General features: G+C 38.2%; 1 long non-coding RNA gene across 1 annotated transcript in view; it reads right to left on the bottom strand.

Moving 5' to 3' along the window:
- The window catches only part of LOC106559187, a 79721-nt gene that overhangs the window by 9216 nt on the left and 57288 nt on the right, over nucleotides 1-13217 (bottom strand). The gene's annotated exons all lie outside the window — the stretch shown is intronic.

The following is a 13217-nucleotide window of genomic DNA, read 5'->3' as shown; positions in this document are numbered from 1 at the left end:
GATTTGTACGTCCTGTTGGCAAAGTCTTTTTATGTATGAACGGGCCACTTGAGACAGCTAAGAAGTCAGGCCACCTTTGGGATATAGATCAGAGTATGTTTGGTATCCACAAGGACTAATCTGCTCAAGGTTCCTCTAGATATTTTGGTTACATTTAGCTTCCAAGGTCTGTAAAATCCTCTCATTTATAAATATTTTATTATTTATTTATTAATAGTTTCCTTCATGGAAATGTATTAAAGTATATCTATCTGTTGGAATGTAGTTCTTTTTAGCTGTAACAGGGAAGATCACAACAGAATTAATGCAAACAAAACCATTTAAATAGCTGTTGGGTGAAATTTGTGCAGAAACAAAGTATATTTTAATATTACTAATTTTACAATTTAGTTGAAGATAATATTAATTCCCAGTTTCAAAGCTTTTTGGGAGGTTCTAGGTACAGTGAACAATAAAAACATTACTTTTTTGGCCACTTTTCTTCCTTTTGACCCCTTCCATTCATTTACACCTCAGGAAAAGCCCTGGCTTTGATGGTTAGACAGTGATCTAATGAAGCAAATGTTGGAGTTTATATGAAAACAAGCTATCTTCCTTCTGTATAGACAGAATGGAAAACTTTATGAGTCTCGCAGCAGGATGACATTTATACACAGAAAAAGAACATGTGGCTGGATAAGAGACAATCCCTAACCATCTATACATAAACAACTCAAGTCATAGAACATATGATGATGGGTGACAATTAATACAATGTTTATGGATAATGAAGCATGTATTTCCTATACCTATAGCAATACTTTTCCTCAGATTCAAAGTTGATCCTATTGTTTCTCTTTTTATCTTCTAAAAGTTTACTTTTCTCATACTAGTATTTTATTCATATTTCAAAATAAGTGTGATTCAAATTGAGCAATTACTAAGAATAATAATAATTAATCAAAATGCATATCTAAATAATTGCAGAGAGTAAGTTAGAATCATTAATAACACGGTCATATGGATGTGATAATGTCGACATGCTTGTAACAATGGACTAAGCAGTGTGAACTACAGCTATGAAACTGTTTCCTGGTGCTTGCATATCAAAATCCAGTAAATATGTCTGGTTATTGCCTCGTGCTTTCTCATAGTTATACCATATTTCCAACTCAAATTCAGCTAATTTCCCAACAAACCCATATTCTTTCTACTACTCTTGGGCCTTGTCTACCTCTCTCTAAATTTGGTTGTTCTCTTTGTACTTTTACAAATTTCACATGGTAAGTTTCTTTTTCCCTTAGTATGTGCATGGCATCCATGCTTTATTTTTTGCATAATTAAATATTTCTGACACTCCATGATATACTATATATGCCAGACACTGTAACTTATGCTAGTAAATGTGTCAGCAAGAAGTAGATTATTGCAGAGTATTCAGATAAGTAAATGAAACTACAGTAAGATTGTAGCAAGTGCTAGATTAGGAGAAATATAGCATTTTATTACGAAACAGAAGAGGCAACTAACTCAGGTCTTTTGGAATCAGGAGTCCTTTCTGGTTGGGTATGGAATATTACAGAAACTTCAAGCTCCTTTTGGATGGAATATTTATTGTTGAGGAAGGGCTAAAGAGAAGAGACATAGATAGTAATAGCACTTGAAAGTTGTAGTTAGGAAGTTGAGCTTTATCCTCAAAGAAAGGAATCTCTGAAGGTTTTTAAAATAGGGGAGTGATAAGAACCAATTAATGCTTTTGCTACTTATCTCTGCCATAGACAATCTACAAACAAATGAGTGTGGATGTGTTCCAATAAAACTCCATTTAGAAAACAAGACAGCTGGCAGGAGTTGACCCCCAGGCCAGTTTTCAAAACTACAAAGCTGATGATGAGGTAAAATTGCAAGGGTTTGGTCACTGACTAGAAGGGAGAAAGAGGAAAATGTCAAGTTTCTGGCTCAGTCAGTATGAGAGAGGTAATTACAATGGATGACCCCAAGTTAAAGGTGTACGTGTTCATGTATCATGTAGAACAGTGTTGAAGAAGGCAATGACACAGTAAGAAGAGTGATTATAACCTGGAGCAGATCTTTCAGTGGCTGTTCCAACACAAGTTAGGTGAAGCACTGTAGAATCTGTGTGAGCTAGTCATTCTCTCTTTTTTACAAATCATGACATGGCTTTATACCTCTAAAATGAATAATCACTTTTCAAAACATAGTAATTAGGGAGACACTATTTGTTTGAACACCACTGAGTTCTAAGAATAAAAGGTGCTAGATACAGGCAATGTATTACGATGCAGTAACATGTAATATTTTGAAATACTTAACAAAGAGTCACACATAAGCTGCAGAGAGAGAAGGTAAATATGGAAACATTTAAAGAAAGGATGTGACTCACAGGAAGAGAGCCAATCTGAAAATGCAGGAGAAATATAGGGAGGAGACCAAGAAGAAATCCAGAGTGAAATGGAATAACTGTTTGGGGAGCAGATGGTGCAATATCTCATTCTTAAGAGATAAGACTAGTGAAGAATCTGCCTTTTCTCCTCAAAAAGTTACATTGGTTATATTTTGTATTCCGTTTCTTTCCTTTTGGGAGTGGTTTCATCCATAATTTATCTTTATTCAAGATGGGAATTTTACCAATTTCCCGTATAGTGTCACTGCTTCATGTTAAAGATCTAGGCTTCTCATGCTATTTTTTTTCTTACTTTCTCCATGTCCATATTTACTCCCATCCTTCCTATTCTGCAGATGAACATGAAGTCAGTGAGGTCGCACCATAATTTGATGTTAAAGTATTTTGGCAACTCCTAATTATTGGTTTCTGCAAGACATTTGGGAGATATTATATACTATGAGTAAAGGAAATCCCTTCACCCCTCCTTTTTGGCATGCTTCTCTTGGGCTATCACAGTTAGGCCATCAATGGGAGAAGATGTAGCTTTTAAATGCTTGGCAAATATAACTTGGAACTTCAACTTTTCATTGGTTTTAGCATCTAAAATCCAGATATCCTGCCCACGCTCCTCCTTCTTGCCACTTGGCCAATCCCCATTCTCTGAAAACATGGTGTCAGTGTCTTCAGCGTCTGGAAACTTTTGGCATGGAAACCACCACCAAACAATGAAACATTTCCTTTTCATGTACATTGAGTCACGTCAATGTGCTTTAGATCTCAAGAACCCCTCCCAGAACTGTCTAAATGTCCCATTTTAAAGGAGGGCATGGATACAAATGTCAAAAACCAATGACAGCAAGGTTGATGCCATCCCAAATTCTTAATCCCAACATGACAAGCCCTGAGTATGTCCAGATGTATGAGGATAAGGTTTCGTTTAACTGACTTAATAAAAAGAACTTGGAAGAATACAATTGAAGGCTGTTTATTTAGAGTTATATATATATATATATATATATATATATATATATATATATATATATATACTTTCTATATATATAGTGGTATACGTTTCCAGAGGGAAAAAAAATCCATTGTCCAGAAGGTAAACTAAAATGCATGGATTCTTTACTTCCAAAAGCAGATCCTAAGGTTTACTATTTTAAAAACTCTCATTAACTTTGAAAAATCCTCTTGGTTAGGTTACACTGTGGAAACAAGAACACATCCAACAACAAATCCTTGTGCATTTGTCTTTAAGGAAGTGGTTCATTTTAATAAAAGAGGGTATAGGTTAAAAATAAAAAGAACAGAAAAAGGGCACATGGGTAGCTCAGTGGTTGAGTGTCTGCCTTTGGCTCAGGGCATGATCCCTGGGTCCTGGGATGGAGTCCCATATCAGCTCCCCACAGAGAGCCTGCTTCTCCCTCCGTCTGTGTCTCTCATGAATAAATAAATAAAATCTTTAAACAAATAAAAAATAAAGAAAAGAAAAAAAATTGTGCTAGCTTTCAATTCAAGTATACTGTTGGTATGAGGCAGAGACTATCCAGGTGTTTACTATAAGTACCCCTGAAAGTGTTTCACTGTATTCAAAGTGTAAGGAAAATTTCCATTCTACCACACCTAAAACAGTTTAAAAAAATCATATATATATATATATATATATATATATATATATGACACATATACACATATATATGAAAATATATGTTTCTTTTGAAAAATTCTGAAGATTCATATATAACAATGTTTTATTGTCTTAAGGTATGTTAATATATCCATTACTCTGACTAAGTAATGAGGGTTAATATGGCTTAATCCTAATTTAATTTTCTCACAGCTAAGTGCCTGCAGAGAGCAGGCAAATTACCATATCTCTTTATTAGGTTCATTAAAACCACTGAAAGGTGATATTTACAATTAGTTGTAAAAACTTATTACTTTTGCTGAAACAAATCCAGAGAAGGTGATCCAGATTGTAACTCGTCAACATTTCATAGCCACAGTGCATGGAATATATTTTAGATAATTCAAAACACAAAGCTTAAAAAAAGATAGAACACTTTAAAGTCTTGTGTCAGGAAGTAACTACCCAAGTCATTGGGGAATGTTCAGAGATTCACTGGTTGAAATATGCTTATGAAGACGTTTCTAATCCTGTACGTTGCGATTTTTAATGTAGCAGGATTACTCCATCCCTGTCAAGTTTGCTAAGTGGACCAGTGTATTGGTGGAAACACATTCTTAGTTCATGACAATTTTCTTCAAAGGGAACCTCTTCTAGAAATGTAAAATGAACAGATAAAAGCAACACTGAATAAGGTCTAGAAAACTCCACTATTCTCCCTATCGGTCTTCCTCCTCATGGACATAACTAGCCATGATAGCTTCTAGAGCTAATTAACCAGTTGAACAGGGTAAGGCTGGCAGGTGCTAAGGGAAGCTAGCATCTCTTATCTTCTTGGGGGGGGACTTCCAGTTTTATTTTCTAATATAGTTCCCATTTGTTCTCTACTAATATTCAGGAAAGATTTGAGAACTTCCAAATTAATTCGATTTTACCAACAATCTAAGGGAAGTCTCATTGCTGAAAAACTGGCAGAAAGCAGAATCCACATATGGCTCCAACTTTGCATCTACTCGTACATACATCTTATGCCCTCAGAGGTATTTACAAGGCCTCCAAAATGAAGACTAGAATTTTTTAGCCTCCTTTTGTTCAAGTCTCTCCCAAGTAACATGCACATGATCTAGAGAGATACTCAGAAAGCATACCTTTTGGTCAGCAAATAATACCTGGGAACTTAGCACAAATGTGCCACACTTCTCCATTAGGTATTGGGGATGCAAAACTGAATAGGAAGTTCTCCTAGCTGTGATCCTTCAGGGTTTATTTGATTGAAACTGGAGGAGAGAGAGGACACGAAGTTGCTTTAGTTGACAGGACTGGTATGTATGTATCAGAGAAAACCCATCAATTATCGTCTAACTACAGAGTATTGGTTTGCTTTTGTTCCAGATCTAATATGTTATAAAGAGGTATCTAGTAATTTCATTGGCTATCTGTAGCTTGTCAAAGTGACAAATTATTCTTGCAGTACTTCTCTGTTGATTCCAAGATAGAATATTGTCTTAAAATATGTTTCCTTGCTCTGCACTCTGCTGTGAGTTTACAGGACAAAACCATGAGGTTAACAACTGGGACTGCAAAGAAATCATTCTCTGGTCACTAAATAAATCTCAAAACCTCTAAAATCAAGCAAGGGTAGTTGCCAGGAAGAGATGGTAGGACTCTGTCTGTCACAGAGATATCTTTCTCATAGGCTTCTCTCACTTTCCATTACTGCTGCCAATGTACTACTCCCCAGCATCGATTGGGTCCCTCAGCTGTAAACTCCAACCTTTTCCCTTAATGGGTACTTGTGAACTGAAAAGTCCTCCCTTTGATTGTCTGTTGGTAAAACTGAATTAATTTGGAAGTTCTCCAAATTAGACCTTATTCAGTATTGCTTTTATCTGTTCATCTTACATTTCTAGAAAAGGTTCCCTTTGAAGAAAATTGTCATGAACTAAGAATATTTAAAACCATTTCTTAAGCCACATTGAACTAGCTACTTTCTGGTCCACGTATGGCCAACCTATGACATAAGTACTACATAGTATGTTCCTTGGTCCCATGGAAGGCTTCACTGTACTCATGCAGTACCTCACTGATTCCCTACAAAGCCTGAGGATCCTTCTCAACTGGCACATCAGATAGCTACAATAATTGGTTAGTAATCAGCACATTGGTTTAATCCAGTGCATCATCTCTCTTCTAGCCCTTTCTTAGAATTTCTTACTCCCAGCTCCAGGTCTATCATGATTTGTGTGCAAGAATATCTTCTTGCCTAAAACTCTTCCTTAGGATATCACTGTCTGCCCAATGTCTTAAACTGCGAGTCTGAAAGTCAGTTCCACTAGCTCAATAGCTCTTATGTTAACCCAGTCTCAACAATTTTTTTTTCTGAATATTAACTTACATTTCTTAAGAAGTGTTCTTTGGAACAGGATTCCTATTGTATATGCCATGAAAAATATTCCTGAGGCAAATACACTTGGAAAATGTTACATACTATAACCCCTTGTGAAGAGTAACAATGTATAAAAGTTAAGGAAAGAGTCCAAGGAGGACTGTATTGGAGAAACCTGTCTGATTTAGTTTAACCAAGAATTTCCCAAACTTATTTGACCACAGAAAACTTTTATTTAATGACAGTTTTTAACAAGTCCAGGAACACATTTTGAAAAGTGCTCTAATAACTTGACCAGTTTCTTTATTCAAACTTCTCCCTTCAATCCATCTTACTTCTGCCACCATAATTATCTATCGTTACAGCTCTGATCATATCATCCCTGTGTTCAAAGACTTTTACTGGCTTCACAGTAGTGATAGAATAAATTCAAACTCTTGATTATGGTATTCAAGACTCGAGGTTTCTTCTGCAATTCATCTTTATCAGCTGTAATGACAAGGTAGGCAACAATTCTTTGAACACTCATAGGTGCTTTATGAATGGATCTACCTCTCTTCAGTTCCAGGTCTTCTGATTGCCATTCAGCAGGCATCAACATTCTCACTCACTTTTATGCCTTTCTGCTTTGGATCAGTTCATTCCCTCTTTTGGAATATCCTTTTCTCTGTCAACCAAAATTCTTTAATACACATCTTAATGAACGCCATGGGTTTGAAGAATTTTCTTTGCTTTCTCTGTATCCCTAAAGAAACTAGTCACAATGTTAGATATAGTCTCATCATACTTTATCTTTCTTCCCCTGTTTTACTCCTCGTACGTAGATGGAAACTTCTTTCTTTACTTTGTAAAAATATTTTATTTTCTTATTCATGAGAGACACAGAGAGAGAAGAGGTAGAGACATAGGCAGAGGGAGAAACAGGCTCCATACAGGGAGCACAACGCAGAACTCAATCCCAAGACCCCGGGATCATGACCCGAGCCAAAGGCAGACGCTCAACCACTGAGCCACCCAGACATCCCTGATGGAAACTTCTTTAAAGGACTGGTCCAAGACATCTCAGTCTTAGCACTCTTGCCATTTTACACTGAATAACTTTTTATTCTTATTTATTGTATGTTTTATTGTAGAACCGTTCTGTGGATGGTATATAAACAGTGTATTTAAAGCAATCCCTGGCCTTCACCTATCAGATACCAGTAGCACCCATCTCCTGAGATGTTGCCAAATGTCTCCTGTGTGTGTGTGTGTGTGTGTGTGTGTGCAAAATTGCCACAATTAGGAACTACTGTTCTAGACTAAACTTTTGCATCTCTTTAGCCTAGTCTTCTGCGCACCAAATAGCCACTGAATTCAACATCATTGAATGTTCATATCCCTTTAGGATTTAATTGTAGTTGACAAGGAGAGAAGAAAAAGGAAATAAGATATTCCAAAAATGCCGTCATTTGGGAATCTTGTGAGCATCGTTATTTTCTAGTTTTGGGTCTCTCAGAATTGAACCTGATTTTAGGGGTTCCCCATTTAGCGGGACCTATTCTCCACATTCAAAGAGTAGCTAGACTTTTGAAGTCTGCTTCTCATTTCTAGGATTTTGTTATTCAAAATCCATCTTTTGTTTTGTGCTCTCTCAAGTATTCAGTTTTGGTGAAGTGAATGCACAATCGAGCCATTAAGACTCATTAACTGCATTGATTTGTCTTTTTCTTTCTGTTTCTCTTTCATTAATGATACATAGCGATTTGTCTCCAGAGACTTTTATTTTTTATCCTTTAGGAAAAAAAATCTCATATTTTATTTCTTACAAAGAGTTGTCTTGTGGCATGAAGACTCATCAAAGTCATAATTACATTTCATTTGTCTGCATTGAACTGTCTGTCATCTGTAAGCATTTGAGCCTGGCACACATCTTTCTGCATTGGTACCACATTTTTCCAAGTTACTTACCAATCTGAGATGATTTGTTAGTGAGTAAAAGATACTTTTGGCACTCTCTGCCTTTAATTTTTCCTGGCTACATAACAAAGTTGTTTATAATCTCCTAGCTGTCCCTAGGCTAAAATTATAAAGATGCTATTTGAAATTTTATTTATAAAAATTGCTAAAAGATATTGTTTGTCATCAACCTTAATGTTTGTCTACATACTCCATCTGCACTGGCAATTTCTATGCTTTATTCACAAATACCCAACTCCTACTTAGGTGGAGAGGATGAGTTTTATCTTTATTTATTTTAAGATTTTATTTATTTATTTATTAATGAAAGACACACAGAGAAAGGCAGAGAATTGGGACGTCTGGGTGGCCCAGCGGTTGAGCCTCTGCCTTTGGCTCAGAGCATGATCCCAGGGTCTGGGATCGAGTCCCACATTGGGCACCCTGCGTGGAGCCTGCTTCTCCCTCTGACTGTGTTTCTGCCTCTCTCTCCCTGTGTCTCTCATGAATAAATAAATAAAATCTTAAAAAAAAAAAAAAAAAAGAAAGGCAGAGAACTAGACAGAGGGAGAAACACGCTCCTAGTGGGACTCAATTCCCCGGACTGGGATCACTCCCTGACCCGAAGGCAGACACTCAACCACTTAGCCACCCAGGCATCTCCCAAGAGGATGACTTTTAAAGGCTCAACTGCATCCATCTGTTAGGATCTTTATCTAAACCTTATCTGAATGATCTGGACTTTCTAAAACTCCGAATTTCTGAGCTGGAAATTAGCAACCTCTCTCGCTAGACTTCCTAGTTTCAAGAAAACTGGCTAATTCAGAGAGAATCGGTACCTGCACAGAAATTCTGTACATCAGCCTCTGGTATTTGATTAAAATTACAACAGACACTTTATCACTTGGCTTTGTTTAGCCATGACATATCCTTTGGACCCAGAAAGAATCTTAATTGAGGATCCACTTGAGAGTCTTCAATCTGCAAATGAGAGGACCCTGGTCAGGAGGTATTAAATAGTTTGCACTTTTAAAAGAAAAATTAAAATCAGTTAAAAGGAAAGAAAGAGTTCCAAAATATATATTCTATCCTTCTAACTTGACTCTCCAAGTTCACAATCCTCAGCAGACACTTTTTATTTTATCTGACTTTGCCTCAGCAGATATACAGATGTAATTTTAACCTAAACCCAAAATAATGGCAAGAGAATAGGCAAAGAGTCAGTTTCTCCCTCCCCTTGTCTTGTTTCTGCTTTTACCTCAATTTTTATATTGTCCTTTAATTCCTTTTATAAAGACAAATAAATATATTTTCCTAGGCATCCCCAGTCCTTTTGTCTCTTATATTCGCTAGAAGAAGAAAGCATGACTTGTAATCACTCCATGGTTGTCACTGCATATTTTTCCCCATCTTACAATTAAAATGCAATATTTGCCTCAAGATTTTCATTGGCTTTTTCTAGTTTAATTGCATTTCTTCCAAGAATGCTAACAATTTTGAAAATATTCACCTTCTGGATCAGGATTTCTTGAAGGATGGCTGTATAGACCATTTGGGCCAGAATTATCTAAAATGCCTACCAAAAATATAAATTTCAGAGAAGGCTCATTCCAAATACAGTGCATGAAAATCTCTGCATAGATATCAGGTGTCTGCTTTTTCTTTTCTTTTTTTTTATAAATTTATTTTTTTACTGGTTTTCAATTTGCCAACATATAGAATAACACCCAGTGCTCATCCCATCAAGTGCCCCCCTCAGTGCCCATCACCCTGTCACCCCCACCCTCTCCCCACCTCCCCTCCCATCACCCCTAGTTCATTTCCCAGAGTTAGGAGTCTCTCATGTTCTGTCTCCCTTTCTGATATTTCCCACTCATTTTTTAGCCTTTCCCCTCTATTCCCTTTCACTATTTTTTATATTCCCCAAATGAATGAGGTCTCTGCTTTTTCAAGTCCCTCCCGGAGTTCTGGTGTTAACTAATGTTTGAGGTGACTTTTGGATGCTGTTGAACCAGATAACTTGTGCACACTCTTCTGGATATTTTTTCCACATCCAGATCTGTCAGTATATTCAAAACAGATCCCGAGTTGGACTCTTTCAGCTCTTTCCACTCTACAAATCAGGCCAAGCCACCACCATGTCCTGTTGCAAGAGCCGCAACGGCTTCTAGCTGGTCTCCGTCTTCCATCCTTGCTCTACTTCAGTCTGTGTCAACACAGCAGAGAGAATGTTTTCTTTTAGAGTAAGTTAAGTCATATCCCTCACTGCTCATATCCCTTCAGGGGCTTCCTGTCTCGCCAGCCAGCAGAGGTCAAAGTCATTACAATGGCCCACAAGACCCTTGTGTTCTGGACTCTGTGAACTCCAGCCCCCATCCTCTGCTGCTTGCCCTTTGCCCCTTACTCTCCCATTACACTGCTCCTCTGCTCTTCCTGGACATGTCAGACCAGCTTCCACCTCCTGGTCCCCAAGCCTGACTGCCCTTCTCATCTTGGTCTGCTCAGCTTGATCCCTTACTTTCTCCAGATCTCTGTTTAAGTTCTCAGCCAGGCTTTTCCCAGCAATCCTATTTAAAATGGAATCTCTCTACTTCTGGGCACTTCTTATCCACCTACTCCGTTCTTGGGTTCACCCAAATGTACCAGCATCTGCTATTCTGGACAGCTTCCTTATTTTGTTTATTGTAGTCCCTCCCCCAACCTTTATCCATAAGGGCTAGAGATTTTTGTAAGTAGAGGTGTTCAGTGCTGTAACACAGCCCCTAGAACAGTGGACTATGCCACAGACTCAATATATATTTGTTGAATGAAATGAAGAAACCATCTCATCTTAACGACTCTGGACTGCAGGAGTGATTATCATTATTGCCAGACAAGAAAAGCAAAGCCTTTATAAAGAGAAATAAATGACTCAACCAAAGTCACATGGCCCATGCTTAGCCGGGCAGAGCTTTGCTCTATGCCACAGCCTCCATTCTTTCTGTGAATCCTCAATGCTTCTCTAGGATCCTTTTGTTCAACTTCGTCATTCTCCAAATAAGAGTGCTGTCAGCCCAAAAGCACATTTTCAGATTGAAGAAGAGAACCAGACAGCACATGGTTCTAGTGACTAAGACAAAGTGCTTCTTTGCTTTCTGCCACCTTCTCAGGCCCTTGAGTACCCACTCACAGTCCCTCTCAAGAGTTCCTTATTATGTCAGTCTAGGTAAAACTAGTTGAACCTAAAACACACTTTATTGTATTGTATTTACCGTGTCACTATCCTATGCAGTGCTTTCTGGAAGACCCAAGATCTGTAAGGCATGTTTCCCGTCCTCAAAGAAGCCTGTCATCTACAGGCTACAGGGGATGCTGATGTAACACACAAGAAATAACAAAGTGTGGGACACCTGAGTGCCTCAGAGATTGAGCATCTGCCTTTGGCTCAGATCGTGATCCCAGGATCCTGGGATGGAGTCCCACATCAGGTTCCCTGCAGGGAGCCTGCTTCTCCCTCTGCCTTTCTCTCTGTGTCTCTCATGAATAAATAAATAAATCTTTAAAAATAAATAAATAAATAAGTAAATAAATAAATACAGTGTTTGAGTATATTATACCATTTCATTTATTGAAAGCCTATACTGTTTACAGTTTTGATATTAGTTTGATATTAAAATATTGCACAAAATAGCCATTTCCCCCCAAAATTACATAGTTCCCGCAGACTTTAAAAGCAGTTTGTGTGTTTTTTTTTTAAAGATTTTATTTATTTAGTCATGAGAGACACACACACAGAGAGAGAGAGAGGCAGAGATACAGGCAGAGGGAGGAGCAAGCTCCATGCAGGGCAAGCCTGATGTGGGACCCAATCCCGGGTCTCCAGGATCACACCCTGGGCTGAAGGCGTCGCTAAACCGCTGAGCCCTTCCGGCTGCCTTTTCAAAGCAGGTTTATCTCTGTCTTTAACTTGTCTCAAATTTTAAAAGCAGGAATCAGGAGACCTAAGTCTCTACTTGCAGCTATATCACTGACCTGTTTTCTGATCTTGGGCAAATCAGTAAGCAATTTTAATGGTTATCATTTTAGAGTAATAATAGTGATAGCAACAATAAAAGTTAACATTTTAACTTATTCCACACCAGGTGGCCAGGTGCTACACATCTTAATCTTTACTATGCTCTAATGAGGTCGGCACTATCATCATCCTCCTTTACTAGTGACAAAACTGAAGGACAGAGAGAGCCAAGGTCACCCAGCTAATCAGAGGCAGAGCCAAGATATGGGCACTTGGACTCCAGAATTCCATGCTTCCAAATACTGTGCTATACTACCTCTGAAACCTAACTCCCATTGCACCAACTATATTCTTTAACCACTTGCTTTATTTTTACTCTTCAAAAACTCTCCCCAGATATCCATGGCTCCAGACAAATGACACTCTTTTCCATCCATAATATATATTCCAATCTTTGCAGACTCTGGATTTCCACTAAAGCCTGCCCTCTGACTGGAATGCTCTTTGTCTATCTCTAACATTCAAGTCCTGTCCGCACTTCAAGAACTAGTTATTCCTTGGGGTAAATCCCCAACAGTGCAATTGCTGGGTCGTAGGGCAGGTATATTTTTAACTGTTTGAGGAACCTCCACACAGTTTTCCAGAGTGGCTGCACCAGTTCACATTCCCACCAACAGTGTAAGAGGGTTCCCTTTTCTCCGCATCCTCTCCAACATTTGTTGTTTCCTGCCTTGTTAATTTTCCCCATTCTCACTGGTGTGAGGTGGTATCTCATTGTAGTTTTGATTTGTATTTCCCTGATGGCAAGTGATGCAGAGCATTTTCTCATATGCATGTTGGCCAGGAGGGCGGGGGGTGGGAGTGAATGGGTGACGGGCACTGG

Source organism: Canis lupus, chromosome 8 (assembly GCF_011100685.1).
Source record: "Canis lupus familiaris isolate Mischka breed German Shepherd chromosome 8, alternate assembly UU_Cfam_GSD_1.0, whole genome shotgun sequence".
In the NCBI taxonomy this organism is placed as follows: Eukaryota; Metazoa; Chordata; class Mammalia; order Carnivora; family Canidae; genus Canis; species Canis lupus.
This window is presented reverse-complemented; position numbering and strand designations above follow the sequence as displayed.